The sequence below is a fragment of the Malus sylvestris genome, chromosome 12, assembly GCF_916048215.2.
Source record: "Malus sylvestris chromosome 12, drMalSylv7.2, whole genome shotgun sequence".
Taxonomy (NCBI): domain Eukaryota; kingdom Viridiplantae; phylum Streptophyta; class Magnoliopsida; order Rosales; family Rosaceae; genus Malus; species Malus sylvestris.
This window is the reverse complement of record NC_062271.1, coordinates 13,229,133-13,253,884: the sequence shown is the minus strand read 5'-3', so window position 1 is coordinate 13,253,884 and position 24,752 is coordinate 13,229,133. Positions and strand designations below refer to the sequence as shown.

The following is a 24,752-nucleotide window of genomic DNA, read 5'->3' as shown; positions in this document are numbered from 1 at the left end:
GATTGGTTATATGAATTAGCTTCCGGAACAGTCACATCTTGGGAGAGCATGAAACGGGCTTTCTTAGAGAAGTTTTTTCCAACCTCTCGAGTCATTCTCCTACGAAAAAGGATAAGTGGAATTCAACAAGAAGAAGGTGAGTTGATAAGTCTCATTTTGCATGCATTTATATCTTCCTTATTTGGCATCTTTGTGATGTTTTTGGATTAAACTAGTTGCATTTTACATTATTTGGTGTTAGTGTGCAGCCAAGTGTGTATTTGAATCAATGGGAAGGTAAATGAAGTAAAAATATTCCTTTTGATAGCTGAGCATTATTCCAAACGTGGAGAGGATTCTAGGGAGTTAATTTGAAGTCCAAATGAAGAATCTAGGAAACATTTGGCTGCTGGAATTTCAGGAAAGGATGTGGAAGTGTTAAGTGGTGAAATTCGACCATATTGGGTGATTCTAAACAAGGCAAAAACATTGAAGTCTGATTATGTGGTTCTAACACCAAAACATGCATTCACATGCATGTTCACAACCTGGCCGTGCATTCCATTACCTTTCCAGCTCCCTTTTGCACCAAAAACATCCACTCCCATTAATTAAACCATTCAGCCACTTCTACACCAACATCACACACCATGCCGTGCTTTGTCAGCCCTTGTTCCAGCTTGGTACAACCAATTCCAGGTTGTCCACTCCCTAGTTGCAGACATTGCACATGCATCTTCAATTAAATAAACCACACACATGCATATTATCTTTGTGCCGTGCATCCACCATCCCAGAAATCCACCGATTCCAGCTCACATATGCATTTTCCAGCTCCATTCTTTATGTTGGCAGCCACATTCCCCTCCTAATAAAACTATGCAAAAAGCACTTATTTTGGGGATTCAGTTTTCGATCATTCACACACATAGCTGCTCCATTTTTCTGTCCATTTTCTCTCCCATTTTACAGAAAACCATTCAATCATAGCCGATCCACTTCATTTACAACACACTTGGAGAACCAACACGGAAGGCAACTCTTAAGGGATTTCAACATCAGTTTTGCTTCAAGGGTTCCTTCTCCTTAATTCTATGTTCACTCATGTTGTATATTTTTATGTCAAACATTCTGTAAACATGAAGTGTAACTAATCTCTTTCTAGGGATTCGATGTAGCCTAGCAAGATTGCCATGTAGTTAATTCAGAATGCTCAGTTGATCCATTTAATTCTTGTTTCATTCTCTGATTTAATTGTGACTTTGTATGTTGATTTTAATGCTTGATCACCATTTGAATTAACCACAAGTTGTATAGCCAATATTAAAAGCACACATCATGCATAATCTTGGTAGATATGGGAATGATTGAAGGAGATGTTTTGCAAACATCCTGCCGAGTGTTTCCTGTGGTTTTATGAAAGTTTCTTATGCATGACACATTCTTAATTAGGAACCAAAGTTGCACATCACAATTAGGTTCATGATTAGGAACATTTGATCAAATCTACACATCATATAGTTGATCAAATCTAAGTGAAACAAACTCAAGAATTAGGTAGATTGCTGAGCATAAACTGACTTAACAAGCATGGAATTGGTTTAGCTATGGTGAAACCGAATCCCTAGCTTCATCTACATTGGTGTTATCCTATTTTATTACTTGTTGATTCATTTACTTGTATTCATTTCATTCTTGTGTGTTTTCAAGTTACAACAACAAATCTGTCTAAGTTGGTTAGTTCTACTCATTTCTTATAGTTCTTGCAAAACAAGTAATTGTAAAGGTCCAATTAGTCCCTGTGGATTCGACACCCTTGCTTATGCCATTATACTAAACATATTTTAGTATGAGGAAGGAACAAAACATCAACAAAAATGGCGCCGTTGCCGGGGACTGATTTCAGTCCCTTGTAATTGCTTGTTTGCTATTTAAACTTTGTTCTTTTCATTGTACGTAGATTCTTGATTTTCATTTGAACTTGTGTTATTTTGTTTCAGGTAGTATATGTCAAATAGACTTGTTGAGTTAGGCCAAAGAATTGAACGATTAAAGGGCCACACTTTGGACAACTTTGTGCCATCAAGTTCCTCCATTATCCGTGAAGAGGAGGAAGAGAATTCATCTAGTTCAACAAGTAAAGGATCTGAGCACTTTAATTGGGAAAGAGAGGAAGAGATGGCGGGCAACCAAGATGAGCTTCGAGCTTTGGAGGACTTTGCTCAACCAATCATACCAAATTCACCTTCATGCATCTTGCTGCCCACAGAAGCTAGAAATTATGATCTTAAATCTTCACATTTCCATATGTTTCCCTCTTTTTATGGTTTACCTAATGAAGACCCTTTAGCTCATATTAAAGAGTTTTACAATGTTGTGAGTGGTTTACCTTTGCAGGGAGTAAGTGAAGCAAATTTGAGGTTGAGAGTGTTTCCTTACACCTTGAAAGATAGGGCCAAGAGTTGGTTGATGACTCTAACACCAGGTTCCCTTACCACATGGGATGCCGTAGCTAAGAAGTTCTTGGAGAAGTTCTTTTCCACTCAAAAGACAGCCACATTAAGGGGACAAATCTTCAACTTCAAACAAGATGATGGAGAACCTTTCAATGAGTGTTGGGAGCGCTTTAAAGGCCTTTTGCTGCAATGTCCGCACCATGGGTTACCTTTTCACTTACAAATGCAACTTTTCTATGATGGACTAACCCAAACATGTCAATCAACTGTTGATAATGCAGCAGGTGGAGCCTTGAAGAAAAAGAATGCCCAAAAGTCATACAACATTTATGAGATGTTGGGGTCTAATGCCCAACACAAAGATTTAAGGGGTAAGAAAGTTGGAGTCTATGAAACAAGCTCTAATCATGATCTTTCTTTGCAGGTAGCTAACCTAGAAAGGAAGCTTGAATCCGTGCTCAACATGGTGCCAAAAGCAAATGAAGTGTGTGCCATTTGCAACATACCAAACCATCTTACTCATCAATGTCCATCTAGGGAGGCTTACCCCGACTATGTTCAAGAGCAAGTGAACCTCATGAATTCTTACAATCAAAGGCCAAGGAATGATGTGTACTCCAATACATATAATTCAAGTTGGAGAGATCATCCCAACCTTTCATGGAAAAACAACAATCAATTCCAAAATTTCCAACCAAAACCTGCCACTACTCTTGAGGATACAGTTAAGTTGTTAGCCCAAAATACCTTGCAATTCCAACATGCCACAAATAGCACTCTCCAACAACATTCGGCGGCTCTAACCAAAATGGAGACACAATTGGGGCAGATTGCAGATGCCTTGAACCAAAGAGAAGTTGGAAAATTTCCAAGCCAACCCGTGATACTCCAAAGGAACCAAGAACAAGCCAAAGCAATCACTACACTTAGAAGTGGTAAGGTTATTGATAATAGAGTTGGCAATGAAGTTACTAATGAATCTGATCAGGTGAATACAGGGGTTACTCAAGGAGAAAATGAGAAACTAAATGAGGAACCAAGCCATGCTACTTCCTCATTTGAAGCACCAAATCTTCACAAGGCCGAGAAACCATACACTCCACCAATACCATTCCCTGGAAGACTTGCCAAGAGCAAGCAGGATAAGTCATTCAAGGAAATTTTTGATATGTTAAGCAAAGTGAATGTTAACTTGCCTTTGCTTGATGTCATTAGGAACATGCCGGCGTATGGGAAGTTCTTCAAGGAGTTAAACAGCTACAAAAGGAAGTATGGACCAAATGAGAAGGTGGTGGTGTCCGAGAATGTGAGTGCCGTTTTGCAAAGAAAACTTCCACCAAAGCTCAAGGATCCAGGAAGTTTCTCTATCAACATCACCATAGGGGACAAGAAAGTAGAGAAGGCGATGCTTGATTTGGGTGCTAGCATCAACTTAATGCCTTATTCCGTGTACCTTCAACTAGGTTTGGGGGATTTGAAAGCTACCACCATCTCATTACAACTTGCAGACAGATCCGTGAAATATCCAAGAGGTATAGTGGAAGATATTCTAGTCCAAGTTGATAAACTAATCTTGCCTGCAGATTTTGTAGTGTTGGACATGGAAGAAGCACCTATACATGACCGAGAGTTGCCTATCTTGCTTGGGAGACCATTTATGGCCACGGCCAAGACCATCATTGATGTGCAAAATGGACTCCTCACTATGACAGTGCTAGGAGAGACCGTTCAATTCAAAGTGTTTGAGTCTCTTTCTCATCCTTCTTCATCTCTTGAGTGCTATTCCATTGATGTGCTTGATTCGCTTATTTTCTCTAAGTTCTTGCAGGCACAATCTAATGAACCATTACAAACTGTTTTGAGTCAATCTCAAGATGAGTTTGATGAAGAAGACACACTCATGGAAGTGGTAGCTACCTTGGAAGCGTTGGCACCGTATCCTTTGAATGTTTCACCTCTTGTAGAGCATTTAGAACCATCTAGGTCACATCTAATACCTTCCATTGTTAAGGCACCAAAACTTGAACTTAAACCACTTCCACCACATCTTAAATATGCATATCTAGCTGAATTTGAAACTCTTCCAGTTATCATAGCTTCTGACCTCAATCCAAATGAAGAAGATAAACTAATGAGAGTGTTAAAAGAGTCCAAATCAGCTATTGGGTGGTCTATTGCAGATATCAAGGGAATAAGCCCTACTATGTGCATGCATAGGATTCTTTTGGAGGATGGATCAAAGTCAACCCGTGAACCACAAAGAAGGCTCAATCCACACATGAAAGAAGTTGTGAGGAATGAAGTGTTGAAGTTGTTAGATGTGGGAATCATATATCCCATTTCTGATAGCAAATGGGTGAGTGCTATTCAGGTGGTACCCAAGAAGGTGGGAATCACAGTGATGAAGAATGAAAACAAAGAGCTTGTGCCCACAAAGCCCACGGCTAGTTGGCGTGTTTGCACCGACTACAGGAAGTTGAATTCTAGCACTAGAAAAGATTACTTTCCTATGCCTTTTATAGATCAAATGCTTGAGAGATTGGCAGGTTACTCACACTATTGTTTTCTTGATGGTTACTCAGGTTACAATCAAATTGCAATTGCTCCAGAGGATCAAGAGAAAACTACATTTACTTGCCCCTTTGGCACATTCGCATATAGGAGAATGCCTTTTGGACTTTGCAATGCTCCAGCAACATTCCAAAGATGCATGTTGGCAATCTTTTCTGACATGGTAGAAAGATTCATTGAGGTATTTATGGATGATTTTTCAGTGTTTGGTTCCTCTTTTGATGAATGTCTTAACCATCTCTCTTTAGTACTTCAAAGATGTCAGGAAACAAATTTGGTTCTCAATTGGGAAAAGTGCCAATTTATGGTGAAACAAGGAATTGTGTTGGGACATGTGATAGGAGCATATTTATGCGCCTTAGTTAGTTAGTTCTTATGCATTTATGTTGTGTTTTCTTAGTTAAGTTAGTCTTTTAAGCTATTTTCATGTGTTTTCAGGTTTTAGATACAAAGTGAGCAAAAGGATGCAATTTGGAGCATTTTGGAGCAAAATTGGGCTAAAATGGAGTTCATGCACATGAAGCACAAGGGATGGACGAATTTGAGGAATTGGTGAAGCTAGGAAGGCGTTTCAAAGTTGAAGAATTGAAGATACAAAGTTTCCTAGTTGAAGAAGGAAATGACTTGAATGAAGGATTCCTAAATGAATTGGGATTCCTAATCACTAAAGGAGTCCTAATTGAAGATGGATTCCTAGATATATGAAGTTTCCTACTCAAGCAAGGTTTCCTACATGAAGAAGAAGAATTAAAGCCAAAGAATCAGCTCAAGATAAGGAGTATTATCCAAAACCTCATCCATAACCTTATCTTAGCTTATCTTATCCTATCCTATCTTATCCTTATCCTAAACTATCCACATTCCAGCCACTTAGGAGGGTTTCTAATTAGATTAGGATGCTTAAAATGGGATTTCTAGATGACCTGATCTTATCCTATCAAGATGACACCTAAGAACCTTTCTAGAAGCCTAAAAATCTGCCTTGCATTATCCTTCTAGAACCCTAGATCCTTGCCGCACCTAATTCCTATTTCCCTTGGGATTTTTGGTGTCTAGAAGCCTTATCTTTTCACACTCTTTCTGCTGCACATTATCTCCCAATCCCTTTGGGTTTTTGACTTGTTTTCCTTATAGGATTGGATGTTATTATCCTATGCAATTTAGGCCTTTAAAACCTTGTCCTTTGCTACCTAGGAATGTGAATTTTCAGCCTATAAATACAAGGCCTTGCCACACCTATTCATTCACCACCCTCTACCAGATTTTCACTACATCATTCACCATTCATACCTCTTGTGCCGTGAGTTTGCAAGGAGAAGAAGGAAGACAACTTGGAGCCGTGCATGCCATTCAAGGAGCTTGGATTGTGGAGCGTTTCTAGGTGTTTTCTATCTTTATGTCAATGTTTAAATTTATTTGTCTTTGTGTATTTGCGAACATGAGGAACTAATTTCTTTATAGTTAGAGGGGAATTCAAAGCCATGATCATATGTTTTATATGACTTGATTTCTTCCAATTATGATTTCATGAATCGCGAATGTGGTTTACTTATCTATTTGATTGATAACATGTTTATGTATGTTGATTGAGGGTCGACACTTAGTTTGCATGCATGAATTTGATGCTAGAGTATAAGGGAATTTCACCTAATCGTTATTAACTTATATTCATAAGTGGTAAAAGTCGCTAGTCACGATTGTGTTAAGTAAATCCTAGGCAAGAGTAACATGCGTATCCCATAGTTATGAATGCCTCGTCAATGCTTATGATTTCCATTGAACTTAATGATCTTTGATATGTGTCTCTATCATGCGTATTCCATAGTTAGGGTCCTTGATAAGAATAATTTGGTTGTAATGCGTATCCCATTCAATTCAATGAATCTAGGGAAATCTGAGAGTTAATTGGTCAATCTAGTTAATTTGGGGCATTGTCATTCATGGTTTGTTGAAAGAGTAATTGGAGATCGAGTCGTATGCATATGTTTCATGTGTGGAGAAGGAACCTTCTAACTAGCCTTTCCCCATTCTATTTCATCAAAATCGTTTTCATTAAAGTTTGTTTTTAAAGTTTTTGTTTTAAAAGTTAAATTCGTCCAAAATCAATCCCCATTTACTTAGTTGAGTCATAGTAGTTAGAAATCACTTTAGTTTATGTTTTTAAGTGTCTTAGGTCAAGATAAAACCAATTTTCGTCCAAGATTGAGTCTAGTGTTCAAAACTGCCCAGATTGTGGTTTTAAGGCAGTTTTGAGTGTTTTTGGGCTGTTTTGAGTCTTTTGGTTTGTTTTGGTGTTTTAAAGTTTAGTTTTGCATTCTTTGAGTTTAGTTTAGTGTTTTAAACTTGTTTTTACGTATTTGAGTCTGTTTTCAAGTGATTTTGCAATCCCTCCTAATCCCCGGTTTAGAACGATCCCTACTTACATACTTTGCTACAATTGATAAAAAGAGGGTTAATTTGAGTGTCAACATAATTTTCACACCAAATTTTGGCGCCGTTGCCGGGGATTAGCAAAGTTGCTAATCCCTCGGATTGTTTTATTTCAATTTGTTTTAATTGAGTCCAGATTTTTACTTTGTTTTTGTTTCTTGTTTTAGGTACTAGTTTATGACTCGGAGCTCTCATCCGGTTCGTGAACACATCTTGGACTTTGACGACGATTTTGAACGAGAGTTGAGACGAAAGAGGAAGAATCCAGAACCTAGTGAATCAAGTTCAAATTCGGAAGCCGAAGTTGAGATAGAGGAAGAGGAACCCACGGCTCAAGTGGGTGAAGTTGAGACAGTCATGGCACAAGACAATCGTACAATCAAGGAGCTCTCGGCTTCGGGATTGGACAATGCCGCACCTCTATGTATTCAATATCCGGCGGCTGCCCAAGGAAAGACCGAGGAATTCGAGTTAAAGTCGAGTTTGCTCCACCATATTCCGAAGTACCATGGGTTGTCCATGGAGGATCCTAACAAGCACTTGAAAGAATTCGAGGTGGTGTGTTCAAGCATGACTCCAATCAATGTCGACGGGAGTATATTGAAGATGAAGGCCTTTCCCTTTTCTCTTATGGATAAGGCGAAAGATTGGTTATATGAATTAGCTCCCGGAACGGTCACATCTTGGGAGAGCATGAAGCGAGCTTTCTTGGAGAAGTTTTTCCCAACTTCTCGAGTCATCCTCCTACGAAAAAGGATAAGTGGAATTCAACAAGAAGAAGGTGAGTCTTTTCCTACATATTATGAACGTTTTAAATCTCTTGTTGCTTCTTGTCCACAGCATCAAATGAAGGAGGAGCTTCTTCTACAATACTTCTACGAGGGACTTTTACCAATCGAACGACAAATGCTAGATGCTTCGGCGGGAGGAGCCTTGGTGGACAAGACCCCCACGGCAGCAAAGACTTTGATTGCTAATCGAGCGTTGAACGCTCAACAATACGAAGGTGTTGGACAAAGAGGCACCCCACGACAACTCCAAGTGAATGAGGTAAGTGCCATAACCGAACTTCAAAATCAAATGGCTAACCTTACTACTTTGCTTTCTCAGGTTGTGGAAGGGCCAAAAGTTCAAAATGTAAGTGCATGTGGCGTATGTTCCATGCAAGGACATCCTACGGACAAGTGCCCACAATTGATTGAGAATGGAGGGTGGGAGACCCTCAATGCCGTGGGCTTTGGGCAACAATACCAACAAAGGAATGATCCCTTTTCTAACACCTACAATCCCGGTTGGCGTGATCATCCGAATTTCAAATGGCGAGAACCCCAACAAGGCCAACAACAAAGCACGTTTAGGCAACAACCCCCGGGTTTCTATCAAAAGCCGTTTGCACCAAATCAAACCCAAGCACAACCCGCCCAAAAATCAGGTTCTTCTATTGATAATGATCAAATTTTTAATTTACTAACTTCTATGGCGCAGGGCATGCAGACTAGGGACAAGAAGGTGGACGAGTTGGAGAAGCAAGTGGGGCAAATTGCCGAGTTTATGGGACAGTTTCGAGACCAAGGAAGACTCCCTAGTTCAACCGTTGCAAATCCAAAAGGGGGATTCGAAACCGCCAAAGCAATTACATTGAGGAGTGGCAAACAAGTTGGAACCGAACCCCAAGCATCCAAAACAAGTCATGAAGAGGATGAAAAGTTGCAGTTTGAAGAGAACACACAAGCAACACCCACGGCAAGGAGAGAACCACCTTTGCCGCAGCCATCTTGCACTTCCAATCCATATAATTCGGCCAAGGTAAGTTCAATTCCAACTTCTCCTAGTTCTATTCCACTAAACGTGCCTTTTCCTGGCAGGTTGAAGCAATCCAAGAAGGAGGAGAACGAGAAAGACATTTTGGAGACGTTTCGGAAAGTGCAAGTCAATATACCTCTTCTTGACGCAATTAAGCAAGTACCTAGGTACGCCAAGTTTTTAAAGGAACTATGCACAACAAGAAGGAGAATTTCGAACAAAGAGGTGGTCCAGGTAAGTGAGAATGTTTCCGCTGTTTTGCAAAGAAAACTACCCCCTAAATGCAAAGATCCGGGAAGTTTTACAATTCCATGCGTTATAGGCAATACTAAATTTGAACATGCTATGTTAGATCTAGGAGCTTCAATTAACGTCATGCCCTACTCAATATATGCATCCATGAACTTAGGAGAACTTAAAAACGATGGTGTTATAATTCAATTAGCCGATCGTTCTAATGCATATCCGAAAGGAGTTTTGGAAGATGTGTTGGTGCAGGTGGATAACTTGATATTTCCAGCGGATTTCTATGTCTTAGAGATGGAGGACTCACCAAATGTCACCCCATTGCCGATTCTACTTGGGAGGCCTTTCATGAAAACAGCACGCACCAAGATCGATGTGTTCAAAGGGACGTTGACAATGGAATTTGATGGGGAGATTATTAACTTTAACATTTTTGAAGCTATGAAATTTCCTAAAGATGATCATTCTTGTTTTTCTATTGATATATTGGATGAATTGGCGCAGGATTATCTTGATATGTTGGAAGACGATCCCCTTGAAACGACGATTGCACAAGGACTTGGCATGAAGCCCAATCTGGCCGTACCTAAGGAGGAGCATGCCGAGCTTGTGGCTGCCTTGGAATCATTGCCCCAACATCGTGGTAAGCCTTCTAACCCAATTCCAATTCCCGTTTCCACTAATACGTTGTTACCTTCTGTGATTCAGGCCCCCGTTCTTGAGCTTAAACCGTTGCCGGATCATTTAAAGTATGTATTCTTGGGAGATGAAGAGACGTTGCCCGTCATTGTCTCTTCATCACTCACGGCATTAGAGGAAGAAAAGTTGATTCGGGTGTTGAAAGAGCACAAAACAGCCATTGGATGGACATTGGCCGATATTAAGGGAATTAGCCCTACAACATGCATGCATTGCATATTTCTAGAGGACCCCTAAACCAACTCGAGAGGCTCAACGCCGGCTCAACCCTCCGATGATGGAAGTTGTGAAAAAGGAGATTATAAAGCTTCTCGATTGTGGAGTGATTTATCCAATTTCGGATAGCCGTTGGGTCTCACCGGTTCAAGTTGTCCCGAAGAAGTCCGGAGTTACTGTGGTGAAGAATGCCGAGGATGAGCTTGTGCCAACCCGTATTCAAACAGGTTGGAGAGTGTGCATTGACTATAGGAAGCTCAACAACACCACAAGGAAGGATCATTTTCCACTACCATTCATCGATCAAATGTTAGAAAGGTTAGCCGGTCATTCTTTTTATTGTTTTCTTGACGGTTATTCGAGATACAATCAAATTGTCATAGCTCCGGACGACCAAGAAAAGACCACCTTCACGTGCCCATTTGGTACTTTTGCTTACCGGCGCATGCCATTCGGATTATGCAATGCACCGGCCACGTTCCAAAGATGCATGGTAAGTATCTTTTCCGATTTTATTGAGAAGATTATTGAGGTATTTATGGATGATTTTAGTGTCTTTGGCGATTCGTTTGATGGTTGCTTGGAAAATCTCACATTAATCTTAAAACGATGCGTGGAAACGAACCTTGTTTTAAATTGGGAAAAGTGTCACTTTATGGTAAAACAAGGCATCGTTATAGGGCACATCGTTTCTGAAAGGGGAATTGAAGTTGATAAATCGAAAATAGATCTTGTACGCTACTTACCCTCTCCAACTTCGGTTAGAGAGGTACGTTCTTTTCTTGGCCACGCAGGATTTTATAGGCGATTCATCAAGGACTTTTCAAAGATTTCCACACTCCTATGCCGACTTCTCCAAAAGGATGTGTCCTTCGAATTCAACGAGGAGTGTGAAAAGGCGTTCAAACACCTCAAAGAGATGCTAACTTCGGCCCCGATCATTCGGCCACCAGATTGGAGCATTCCCTTCGAGCTTATGTGCGATGCGTCCGATTATGCTCTAGGCGCTGTTTTGGGACAAAGGAAGGACAAACAGCCACACGTCATATATTATGCCTCTCGGACCTTGAACGATGCTCAATTGAACTATTCCACAACGGAAAAAGAACTTCTTGCCGTTGTTTTTGCTTTAGATAAGTTTCGTTCTTATTTACTTGGCACTAAAGTAATAATTTACACTGATCATGCAGCGTTGAAGTACTTGCTCACGAAGAAGGAGGCTAAACCAAGGCTTATTCGATGGATGCTTCTCCTCCAAGAGTTCGATATCGAAATCCGAGACAAGAAAGGAAGTGAGAACGTTGTGGCTGATCACCTGAGCCGTTTGGTGCATGAAGAGGAGGTTGTGCCGATCCCAGAGACATTCCCGGACGAGCAATTGATGTCCATTGAGGTTAGTATGCCATGTTATGCGGATTTAGTTAATTATTTAGCATCTAAAGTCATTCCAAGTGAGTTCAATAAAAACCAACGTGATAAACTTAAGTATGATGCACGAAATTATGTGTGGGATGATCCTTATTTATGGAAATATTGCTCTGATCAAACATTCGTAGGTGTGTGCATGATTCTGAAATTCAGTCTATTTTAAACTTTTGTCACACTTATGCATGTGGAGGTCACTTTGGCACTCAAAGGACTGCACGTAAAGTACTTGAATGTGGTTTTTATTGGCCTACTATTTTTAAGGATGCTAGAACTTTTTGCATTGCATGTGACCGTTGTCAAAGAACTGGAAATATAGGACCAAAGGACCAAATGCCGCAAAACCCCATATTTAATGTTGAAATTTTTGATGTTTGGGGCATAGATTTCATGGGTCCTTTTCCTTCATCTCATGGTTTTGTTTATATTCTACTTGCGGTTGATTATGTTTCGAAATGGGTGTAAGCAAGAGCCACCCGTACTAATGATTCTAAAGTGGTTGCAGATTTTGTTAAGACTAACATTTTTGCAAGGTTTGGAATGCCGCGGGTACTTATAAGTGATGGGGGCTCTCATTTCTGCAATCGCACCATTGAAGCGCTACTCAAGAAATATGGTGTTACGCATAAGGTGGCAACACCTTATCATCCTCAAACAAGTGGGCAAGCGGAGGTGTCAAATAGAGAAATCAAGCATATTTTGGAGAAGACCGTAGGACCAAACCGGAAAGATTGGAGCTTGCGCTTGAATGATGCATTATGGGCGTATCGCACGGCCTACAAAACACCAATTGGAATGTCCCCATTTCGGCTCATTTATGGGAAACCATGCCATCTTCCGGTTGAATTGGAGCATAAAGCACATTGGGCAATCAAAACCTTTAATATGGACATTGATGCCGCAGGTCTTCATAGGAAACTTCAATTGAACGAGCTTGAGGAAGTTAGGAATGAAGCTTACGAGAACTCTCGTATTTACAAGGAGAAAATGTTGATGATATGTTTTAATCCTTCCCAATGCTAAAACATATTGAGTATAATAGCACAAGTAAGGGTGTCGAATCCACAGGGACTAATTGGACCTATACAATCACTTGTTTTGCAAGAACCATATTAAATGACTTAAACTAAGCAACTTAGACAGATTTGTTGTTGTAACTTAAAAACTCACAAGAATGATGACAACACAAGTAAAGGAATCGACAAGTAATAAAATGGAATAATACCAATGGAGATGGAACTAGGGATTCGGTTTCACCATAGCTAAATCAATCCCATGTTTGTTAAATCAGTTTATGCTCATTCATTTACCTATTTCTTGAGTTTGTTTCACTTAGATATGATCAACCATATGATGTGTGGATTTGATCAAATCATCCTAGTCAAGAACCAAATTGTGATGTGCAACTTTGGTTCTCAACCAAGGATGTTTTATACATAAGAAACTTTCACAAAACCAAAGGGGACACACGGCAGGATGTTTGCCAAACATCTCCTTCAATCACTCCCAAATCTGCCAAAATTATGCATGATGTGTGCTTCTAATTTTGGCTACACAACCTGTGGTTAATTCAAGTGGTGATCAAGCATTAAAATCAACACACAAAGTCACAATAAAATCAGAGAATGAAACAAGAAATAGAAGGATCAAATGAGCATTATGAATTAACTACATGGGTTTCTTGCTAGGCTACATCGAATCCCTAAGAAGAGATTAGTTACATTTCATGTTTACAAACGTTTTAACATAGAAATACATAACATGAATGAACATGGAATTGAGAAGAAGAAACCCTTGAAGCAAAACTGATGTTGAAATCCTTCAAGAATGGCCTTCGGTCTTGATTCTCCAATTGTGATGTAACATGAAAGATGAGCAGTTTGTGGATGGGTGGTTTGTGCGAATGGGAGAGAAGATGGACAGAAAGTGGAATTGCTAAGTGTGTGAATGGTGTGACCGAGAGAGCCCCCAAGAAGTGAGATTGCATGGACTTTTAAAATGAAGTCTCTTGGGAGAACATGCGGATGATAGTAGAATAATGGAGCTGCCAAATCTGAAATGATGATGGAATGAGGTGATTTCTGGAATGGCAAGGCACGGCACCAGAGAACACAAGCATGCTTGGTGCTTATTTAATTGAAGAAGCATGTGCAATGGCTGCAAGGTTGCAGTGGACAAGCTGGAATTGTTCCCACATGCTGGAAAGGGAAAGAAAGGCACGGCATGGCTTTGCTTTGAGGTGAACATGTGGCTGAATGACTTAGTTTAATGGGATTGCATGTTGCTGCTGCCAAAAGGAGCTGGAATTGCAAGGGAATGCACGGCACAAGGTGTGTGTAACCCCTAATTTAATTCCAATGCTCTTGCTTTGTTTGAAACCGAATGCACCACTTTCCCTCCACATGCTTTCTTGAAATTTCAACAGCCAAAGTAGTTCTATAATCCTCAAAATAACTCCTCAAGAACCTTCTCCACGTTTGGGATGATGATCATCTACCAAAAGGAATGATTTTACTTCATTTGCAATCCAATTGATCCTAAAACATACTTGACTGCACACTAACACCAAATAATGTAAAAACACAACTAGCTTGATTCAAAAACATCACAAAACTGCCAAATAAAGATGATATAAATGTACACAAAATGTATACATCAGAAAACGAAGGCCTTCCATGACAGGATGATTCGGAGCAAGACGTTCTCTATCGGGCAGAAAGTGCTACTTTTCAATTCTCGCCTTCGGTTATTTCCAGGTAAGTTGCGTTCTAAATGGATTGGACCTTTTATTGTTACTAATGTTTTTTCGCATGGTGCAGTTCAAATTCAAAGTTTGAAGACGCAACAAGAGTTCAAAGTCAATGGACATCGTTTGAAGCCATATTTCACACCTTTTGAGGAGGAGACCGTGGAGGAAGTCAACCTCCAACCCGTGGGCCCTATTCAAGCTTGATTGGAAGCATCGTCCGGCTGGAAGACGTTAAAGCAAGCGTTTCTTGGGAGGCAACCCATGCAAATAAAGAGGACCTAGGAAGCTCCGACATCACAACCAGATTTGCGTTCCTAAACCCTACTCTTTATTGCTTTTACTTTGCCATATTTGTCGTGTTTGCTAGTTGTGTTATTTGCGTGCTTTTGTGTGAGTCTATGTTTGAAACATTGAGGACAATGTTTGGTTTAAGTGTGGGGGGGTAAACAAAGTGTTTTTTTTGTCAAATTCGTAGGATTTTATCACCTAACATATCAAAGGTTGTTTTTCATTGTTTTTAAGTGTTTTTAGAAAGTTTTGATGTGTTTTTATGTGGCTTTACCAGAAAATCCGAAAATTCAAGAAAAAAATAGAAAAAGTTTTGAAAAAAAACCCAAAAAGAGTCATTTTAAAAGTTGTTTTTGTGTGTTTGTGTCGTAGAGTACCTTCCAACACAATGATGAGGATTTGGTTTTTAATTGCATGACCGTTAAAGAAAGTTACAAACATGGATGGAAGTTTGATATGCTCTTTTGTTTATGCTTGGTCATCGTTGTTGTTTACGAATTCACATATAATCACAAAGAAAGAAAAAATCAGTTTTTTGTAACATGCTTGAAGGAAGTAACTCAAACTAACGCTACAACCTTGTGAGACTTGAGCCTAAACATTCTTTGGAGAGTTAATAATCTTTGAATTTGTTGTTTTCTAAAGTCGTTGCATGATCTCATCATTCTTTGCTTGGTTGCTACTTAGAAGGCGTGTCATCATTATAGATCCAAATATTAGAACTCATACCCATTTCATTCAAAACTTAAAATTGAGTGCATAACATATAACAAGATGAAGTGTTTAGTAGTTATCACCAGAGCCAAAAAGCCTTCAACCCATGCATTTGTTTTTGTAGGATTAACCCCTTTGAGCCTTATTTAGCCTATTTTTGTTGTTAGCCACATTATCCGTACCTAGCCTAGAGTAGGACTATCCATACCCTTGTTCTTAAAGGATAATAAAGCATGACTTAGAGGGAATTCCTTTTGATCAATGTTGTGCAGAAAACTAAGTGTGGGGGAAGGGAAAGTTTGTGTGCCAAAAGAAGTAAGGAGGGCACGGGTTAGACAAAGAAAAACAAAAGAAAAGAAAAAAAAAAAAAAGAAAGAAAATTCGTAGAAAAAGAAAGAAAAAAAAAGAAAAAAGTGTGAAGAGTATGAAAAGGAGTTAAAAGAGCATAAAATGAGCTCTAAGTTGTTGGTTGTTGAAGCAAGGGTCCAAAAAGTTGAATTAGACCCTAAGTGTTGCATGAATCTTCCCCTTGAGTTTAAATATTGATTTTCGCATGCAAAAGTGAATTCTAAGTATCAATTTCATTACTTTGCTTATTATTCTTTAAGAATGTTTGTTTATCCTTACCTTTCTTTGTTAGCCAATACCTTAGCCCCGTTACAACCCTTTGCTTCTATCTTGATTGTTATGTGTTTCAATATGTGGAGTTTGGAATTGGTATGAGCATATGATATCCCTGGATCTCGCATCTAAGTAGTAGCATTCCATTCATGAGATCGTATACATACATTCATAATTCCAGAAAATGCTTTTATTGTCATAACATATGTGAGCATTAGTTTTCATATTTACATCAATCTTCTCACATATAACTAGTGTAGGGTGTGTAGTCAGAAAATCTAAGTGAAAAATGAGTGCATATCTAGTAAGAAATTGAGGGATTCTCTAAGGCATGTTACTACCTTCAAAACATTGTTTTAATTGATTAAAATGTGAGCTAGTACGTGATGACTATGATTAAGTATGTGCTCAAGAGTATGAAGGGTTAAAATCTATGTAAGTGGTGATCTTTGGCGTGTCATGTACCATTGGGAATCCCTGAGGCGATTGTTGGAAGGTTGAGGTTATGTTTTGTTTCATTGTTTTGCTCGAGGACTAGCAAAAGCTAAGTGTGGGGGAATTTGATAGGAGCATATTTATGCGCCTTAGTTAGTTAGTTCTTATGCATTTATGTTGTGTTTTCTTAGTTAAGTTAGTCTTTTAAGCTATTTTCATGTGTTTTCAGGTTTTAGATACAAAGTGAGCAAAAGGATGCAATTTGGAGCATTTTGGAGCAAAATTGGGCTAAAATGGAGTTCATGCACATGAAGCACAAGGGATGGACGAATTTGAGGAATTGGTGAAGCTAGGAAGGCGTTTCAAAGTTGAAGAATTGAAGATACAAAGTTTCCTAGTTGAAGAAGGAAATGACTTGAATGAAGGATTCCTAAATGAATTGGGATTCCTAATCACTAAAGGAGTCCTAATTGAAGATGGATTCCTAGATATATGAAGTTTCCTACTCAAGCAAGGTTTCCTACATGAAGAAGAAGAATTAAAGCCAAAGAATCAGCTCAAGATAAGGAGTATTATCCAAAACCTCATCCATAACCTTATCTTAGCTTATCTTATCCTTATCCTAAACTATCCACATTCCAGCCACTTAGGAGGGTTTCTAATTAGATTAGGATGCTTAAAATGGGATTTCTAGATGACCTGATCTTATCCTATCAAGATGACACCTAAGAACCTTTCTAGAAGCCTAAAAATCTGCCTTGCATTATCCTTCTAGAACCCTAGATCCTTGCCGCACCTAATTCCTATTTCCCTTGGGATTTTTGGTGTCTAGAAGCCTTATCTTTTCACACTCTTTCTGTTGCACATTATCTCCCAATCCCTTTGGGTTTTTGACTTGTTTTCCTTATAGGATTGGATGTTATTATCCTATGCAATTTAGGCCTTTAAAACCTTGTCCTTTGCTACCTAGGAATGTGAATTTTCAGCCTATAAATACAAGGCCTTGCCGCACCTATTCATTCACCACCCTCTACCAGATTTTCACTACATCATTCACCATTCATACCTCTTGTGCTGTGAGTTTGCAAGGAGAAGAAGGAAGAGAACTTGGAGCCGTGCATGCCATTCAAGGAGCTTGGATTGTGGAGCGTTTCTAGGTGTTTTCTATCTTTATGTCAATGTTTAAATTTATTTGTCTTTGTGTATTTGCGAACATGAGGAACTAATTTCTTTATAGTTAGAGGGGAATTCAAAGCCATGATCATATGTTTTATATGACTTGATTTCTTCCAATTATGATTTCATGAATCGCGAATGTGGTTTACTTATCTATTTGATTGATAACATGTTTATGTATGTTGATTGAGGGTCGACACTTAGTTTGCATGCATGAATTTGATGCTAGAGTATAAGGGAATTTCACCTAATCGTTATTAACTTATATTCATAAGTGGTAAAAGTCGCTAGTCACGATTGTGTTAAGTAAATCCTAGGCAAGAGTAACATGCGTATCCCATAGTTATGAATGCCTCGTCAATGCTTATGATTTCCATTGAACTTAATGATCTTTGATATGTGTCTCTATCATGCGTATTCCATAGTTAGGGTCCTTGATAAGAATAATTTGGTTGTAATGCGTATCTCATTCAATTCAATGAATCTAGGGAAATCTGAGAGTTAATTGGTCAATCTAGTTAATTTGGGGCATTGTCATTCATGGTTTGTTGAAAGAGTAATTGGAGATCGAGTCGTATGCATATGTTTCATGTGTGGAGAAGGAACCTTCTAACTAGCCTTTCCCCATTCTATTTCATCAAAATCGTTTTCATTAAAGTTTGTTTTTAAAGTTTTTGTTTTAAAAGTTAAATTCGTCCAAAATCAATCCCCATTTACTTAGTTGAGTCATAGTAGTTAGAAATCACTTTAGTTTATGTTTTTAAGTGTCTTAGGTCAAGATAAAACCAATTTTCGTCCAAGATTGAGTCTAGTGTTCAAAACTGCCCAGATTGTGGTTTTAAGGCAGTTTTGAGTGTTTTTGGGCTGTTTTGGTGTTTTAAAGTTTAGTTTTGCATTCTTTGAGTTTAGTTTAGTGTTTTAAACTTGTTTTTACGTATTTGAGTCTGTTTTCAAGTGATTTTGCAATCCCTCCTAATCCCCGGTTTAGAACGATCCCTACTTACATACTTTGCTACAATTGATAAAAAGAGGGTTAATTTGAGTGTCAACATAATTTTCACACCAGTAGTGGAGCCCTTTGATGTTTGGGGAATCGATTTCATGGGACCATTTCCCTCCTCTTTTGGCCATTTATACATATTAGTGGCAGTAGACTATGTATCGAAATGGGTTGAAGCCATTGCTACAAGAACTAATGATCATAAGGTTGTTTTGAATTTTCTTAAAGATGTGATTTTTTGTAGGTTTGGAACCCCAAGAGCTATTATTAGTGATGGTGGCAGCCATTTCTGTAACAAACCCTTTGAATCCTTGATGAAGAAATACAACATCAACCACAAAGTGGCAACCCCGTACCATCCTCAAACCTCGGGACAAGTGGAGATTAGCAATAGGGAGATCAAGAACATTTTGATGAAGACCGTGAGCCCTACGAGGAGGGATTGGTCATTGAGGTTGAATGATGCACTATGGGCATATAGAACAGTATACAAGACCCCCATTGGCATGAGTCCTTATCGCCTTGTGTTTGGGAAAGCTTGTCATTTGCCAATGGAACTTGAACACCGTGCATATTGGGCCATCAAGAAGTTCAACTTTGATTACAAAGATGCTGGAATAGCAAGGAAGCTCCAACTTAATGAGTTGGAAGAGCTCAGAAATGAGGCATATGAGAATGCCAAAATCTACAAGGAACGGACTAAGCTCTATCATGACAAGGCCATCCTACGGAAGGAGTTTCACCAAGGTATGAAAGTACTCTTGTATGACTCACGTTTGAGACTTTTCCCAGGAAAATTGAAGTCTAGGTGGGTGGGACCATTCAAAGTGCTGCAAACATTTCCTCACGAAGCTGTGGAGATAGAGAACATGAAGAATGGCACCTCGTTTAAAGTCAATGGGCAGCGATTGAAACTATATTTGGAAAAAGTGGAGGAAGAGCAAGTTTATCAAATTGTAGATTTTCTCGAGTTTACAACGCCGTAAACAAGCTACCATGTCTTGCCTAGACATTAAATCAAGCGCTTGCTAGGAGGCAACCTAGTGTGGTTTGTGTTCTTTCCTTATTTTGTGTTTATATTGTTTCCATTCCATATTCTTTGCCTACTTGCATTGCATACAATTTTAAGCATCGAGGACAATGCTTAGGTTAGGTTTGGGGGTGTGGGATGGAAAGTTTGTTTTTGTGTTTGTTTTAGGTGTTAGTTTTGGTTAAGAGTGTTTTTGCTTACTAATACGAATGTATATGAAGGCTATGTTTGAAAACAAACGATTGGGTTGCTATGAAAAAGTGTTGCATCTTGTTGTCATGTATAAAGCTGTAACTCTTGAAATTATGATCATGGAGGTACCATACTCAAATTATGGAAGAAGAATAGTGGAGACTACCCTAGTGAGTTATTTTGAGCCTAATTGCTTCTTTGAGAGGGTTTAAAGTGTTTCTACTCTTATCCTTTTCTTTCAATTTCACTTGAAATGATCTCATTACTCTTATTTTGATTGGATACTAAGAATTACTCTCTTTTGCAGATACCATGTGTTTAGTATCATTCATGAATGAACTCAATGAGACGATGTTAGGCTATGCATGTTTTAACTACTAAAAGGCTTAAATCCTCTCCCTTTGTGTGCTCCATTCACCCTTGTTGCAGCCAAACACTTTAGCCTAATTCTTTCATTACCCACATCATACTCTATCCATTTTACCCCATTACAAGCCATACCTTATAGTTTGGGGAATACCAAGGTGATGAATACTAAAGGTAAATTGAGCTTTAGAGCAAGATTGTGGCGTGTACCGAGGGCACCTATGTTGAAGATGTAAATAAATAAAAAAAGAAAAGAAAAAGAGAGTCAAAGTGGATACAAGTTCCAAATCTCCTCATTATAATGCATAGGACCTGGACGCCAAAAACAAAGAAGAAAGAAGACAAATGCTAGTGAAGAGCATGATCCTCAAGGACACTTTGGTATGCCCCAAGCTCTAGTATTTCATATCACTTCTTTCGTAACCTACAACCTAAGCCTTGCATTTATATCTTCTTTAGAAAGACCTAACTGATCGTTGAGGATGTATTCATGGGTGATGGTAAGTGTGTGAGTTGTCTAAATTCTTAGCATTTGATTCATTTCATGAGATCTACTCAGAAATTGTGCTTCCATTTCAGATTTCATATGTGAGAATTTTGATTCCATTTACATAATTTCACTCATATATGTTAGTGGAGAGACTAAACCTTAGGATCTGAGTGAGAACTTGAGTGGAAACTGTGAGGAGTAGAGTTGAGGCGAATTCTATCTTAAGAAATTGGGTATGGTGGCCTTGAAGTTGTAATGCATGGAGAAATATCTTTATACATTACAATTGATACGACCCTTTGGAGTAGCAAGCTTTTGGGTTTGAATGTATGACAAAATCTTCATTGGTTCTTATTAGTTTGTTTAAAGCCTGTATTAGCCAAATTGTTTGCAGATTTTGTAGATGTTTGTGGGTGTCATCACTGTAAACCCTCAGGAGACACAACTCCTCCAACTAGGGACACCTAGGGGTTCAAAGGCTTGTTGCACATGCTCAGTGCAATCGTTTGGCCAGCGAAAGTGGTTTAGTTAGATGATAGTGTTTTGTGTGTTTTAGTTTCAAGTTTGCTCGAGGACTAGCAAAAACCAGGTTTGGGGGTATTTAATAAGTCTCATTTTGCATGCATTTATATCTTCCTTATTTGGCATCTTTGTGATGTTTTTGGATTAAACTAGTTGCATTTTACATTATTTGGTGTTAGTGTGCAGCCAAGTGTGTATTTGAATCAATGGGAAGGTAAATGAAGTAAAAATATTCCTTTTGATAGCTGAGCATTATTCCAAACGTGGAGAGGATTCTAGTGAGTTAATTTGAAGTCCAAATGAAGAATCTAGGAAACATTTGGCTGCTGGAATTTCAGGAAAGGATGTGGAAGTGTTAAGTGGTGAAATTCGACCATATTGGGTGATTCTAAACAAGGCAAAAACATTGAAGTCTGATTATGTGGTTCTAACACCAAAACATGCATTCACATGCATGTTCACAACCTGGCCGTGCATTCCATTACCTTTCCAGCTCCCTTTTGCACCAAAAACATCCACTCCCATTAATTAAACCATTCAGCCACTTCTACACCAACATCACACACCATGCCGTGCTTTGTCAGCCCTTGTTCCAGCTTGGTACAACCAATTCCAGGTTGTCCACTCCCTAGTTGCAGACATTGCACATGCATCTTCAATTAAATAAACCACACACATGCATATTATCTTTGTGCCGTGCATCCACCATCCCAGAAATCCACCGATTCCAGCTCACATATGCATTTTCCAGCTCCATTCTTTATGTTGGCAGCCACATTCCCCTCCTAATAAAACTATGCAAAAAGCACTTATTTTGGGGATTCAGTTTTCGATCATTCACACACATAGCTGCTCCATTTTTCTGTCCATTTTCTCTCCCATTTTACAGAAAACCATTCAATCATAGCCGATCCACTTCATTTACAACACACTTGGAGAACCAACACGGAAGGCAACTCTTAAGGGATTTCAACATCAGTTTTGCTTCAAGGGTTCCTTCTCCTTAATTCTATGTTCACTCATGTTGTATATTTTTATGTCAAACATTCTGTAAACATGAAGTGTAACTAATCTCTTTCTAGGGATTCGATGTAGCCTAGCAAGATTGCCATGTAGTTAATTCAGAATGCTCAGTTGATCCATTTAATTCTTGTTTCATTCTCTGATTTAATTGTGACTTTGTATGTTGATTTTAATGCTTGATCACCATTTGAATTAACCACAAGTTGTATAGCCAATATTAAAAGCACACATCATGCATAATCTTGGTAGATATGGGAATGATTGAAGGAGATGTTTTGCAAACATCCTGCCGAGTGTTTCCTGTGGTTTTATGAAAGTTTCTTATGCATGACACATTCTTAATTAGGAACCAAAGTTGCACATCACAATTAGGTTCATGATTAGGAACATTTGATCAAATCTACACATCATATAGTTGATCAAATCTAAGTGAAACAAACTCAAGAATTAGGTAGATTGCTGAGCATAAACTGACTTAACAAGCATGGAATTGGTTTAGCTATGGTGAAACCGAATCCCTAGCTTCATCTACATTGGTGTTATCCTATTTTATTACTTGTTGATTCATTTACTTGTATTCATTTCATTCTTGTGTGTTTTCAAGTTACAACAACAAATCTGTCTAAGTTGGTTAGTTCTACTCATTTCTTATAGTTCTTGCAAAACAAGTAATTGTAAAGGTCCAATTAGTCCCTGTGGATTCGACACCCTTGCTTATGCCATTATACTAAACATATTTTAGTATGAGGAAGGAACAAAACATCAACATGAGTCTTTTCCTACATATTATGAACGTTTTAAATCTCTTGTTGCTTCTTGTCCACAGCATCAAATGAAGGAGGAGCTTCTTCTACAATACTTCTACGAGGGACTTCTACCAATCGAACGACAAATGCTAGATGCCTCGGCGGGAGGAGCATTGGTGGACAAGACCCCTACGGCAGCAAAGACCTTGATTGCAAATCGAGCGTTGAACGCTCAACAATACGAAGGTGTTGGACAAAGAGGCACTCCACGGCAACACCAAGTGAATAAGGTAAGTGCCATAACCGAACTTCAAAATCAAATGGCTAACCTTACTACTTTGCTTTCTCAGGTTGTGGAAGGGCCAAAAATTCAAAATGTAAGTGCGTGTGGCGTATGTTCCATGCAAGGACACCCTACGGACAAATGCCCACAATTGATCGAGAACAGAGGGTGGGAGACCCTCAATGCCGTGGGTTTTGGGCAGCAATACCAACAAAGGAATGATCCATTTTCTAACACCTACAATCCCGGTTGGCGTGATCATCCAAATTTCAAATGGCGAGAACCCCAACAAGGCCAACAACAAAGCACATTTAGGCAACAACCCCCGGGTTTCTATCAAAAGTCATTTGCACCAACTCAACCCCAAGCACAACCCACCCAAAAATCAGGTTCGTCTATTGATAATGATCAAATTTTTAATTTACTAACTTCTATGGCGCAGGGAATGCAAAACAGGGACAAAAAGGTGGACGAGTTGGAGAAACAAGTAGGGCAAATTGCCGAGTTTATGGGGCAGTTTCGAGAGCAAGGAAGATTGCCTAGCTCAACCATTGCAAATCCGAAAGGAGGCTTTGAATCTGTTAAGGCAATCATGTTAAGAAGCAGGAAACAAGTAGGAACAGCTCCACCACCATCCAAATCAGCCCCAAACAAGGTGGAGGAAGTGATAATTGAAGAGGAGGAACAAAGGTTGGCCACGGCAAGGAAAGAGGTTCCTTTGCCGCAAGTCTCCATGGCTCCTAAGCCATCCAATCTGCCAAATAAAGGTACAACCATGTCCAATTCCATTCCTACTAATGATTTTCCTTTGAATGTCCCCTTTCCTAGTAGGTTCAAGCAAACGAAGAAAGAAGAAGCTGAAAAGGACATTCTAGAGACGTTCCGGAAAGTGCAAGTCAATATACCTCTCCTTGACGCAATTAAGCAAGTACCTAGGTACGCCAAGTTTTTGAAGGAACTATGTACAACAAGAAAGAGAATTTCAAACAAAGAGGTTGTCCAGGTAAGTGAGAATGTTTCCGCTGTTTTGCAAAGAAAATTACCTCCTAAATGCAAAGATCCGGGAAGTTTTACAATTCCATGTGTTATAGGCAATACTAAATTTGAACATGCTATGTTAGATCTAGGAGCTTCAATTAATGTCATGCCATACTCAATATATGCATCCATGAACTTAGGAGAGCTTAAAAACGATGGTGTTATAATTCAATTAGCCGATCGTTCTAATGCATATCCGAAAGGAGTTTTGGAAGATGTGTTGGTGCAGGTCGACAACTTGATATTTCCAGCGG

General features: G+C 39.0%; 2 pseudogenes; one reads left to right on the top strand and one right to left on the bottom strand.

The window, feature by feature from the left end:
- The first annotated feature begins 1,986 nt into the window (after positions 1–1,986).
- On the top strand, positions 1,987–14,652 carry LOC126592165 (uncharacterized; annotated as a pseudogene).
- Positions 2,532–2,642, bottom strand: LOC126594658 (small nucleolar RNA R71; annotated as a pseudogene).
- Positions 14,653–24,752: the final 10,100 nt, after the last annotated feature.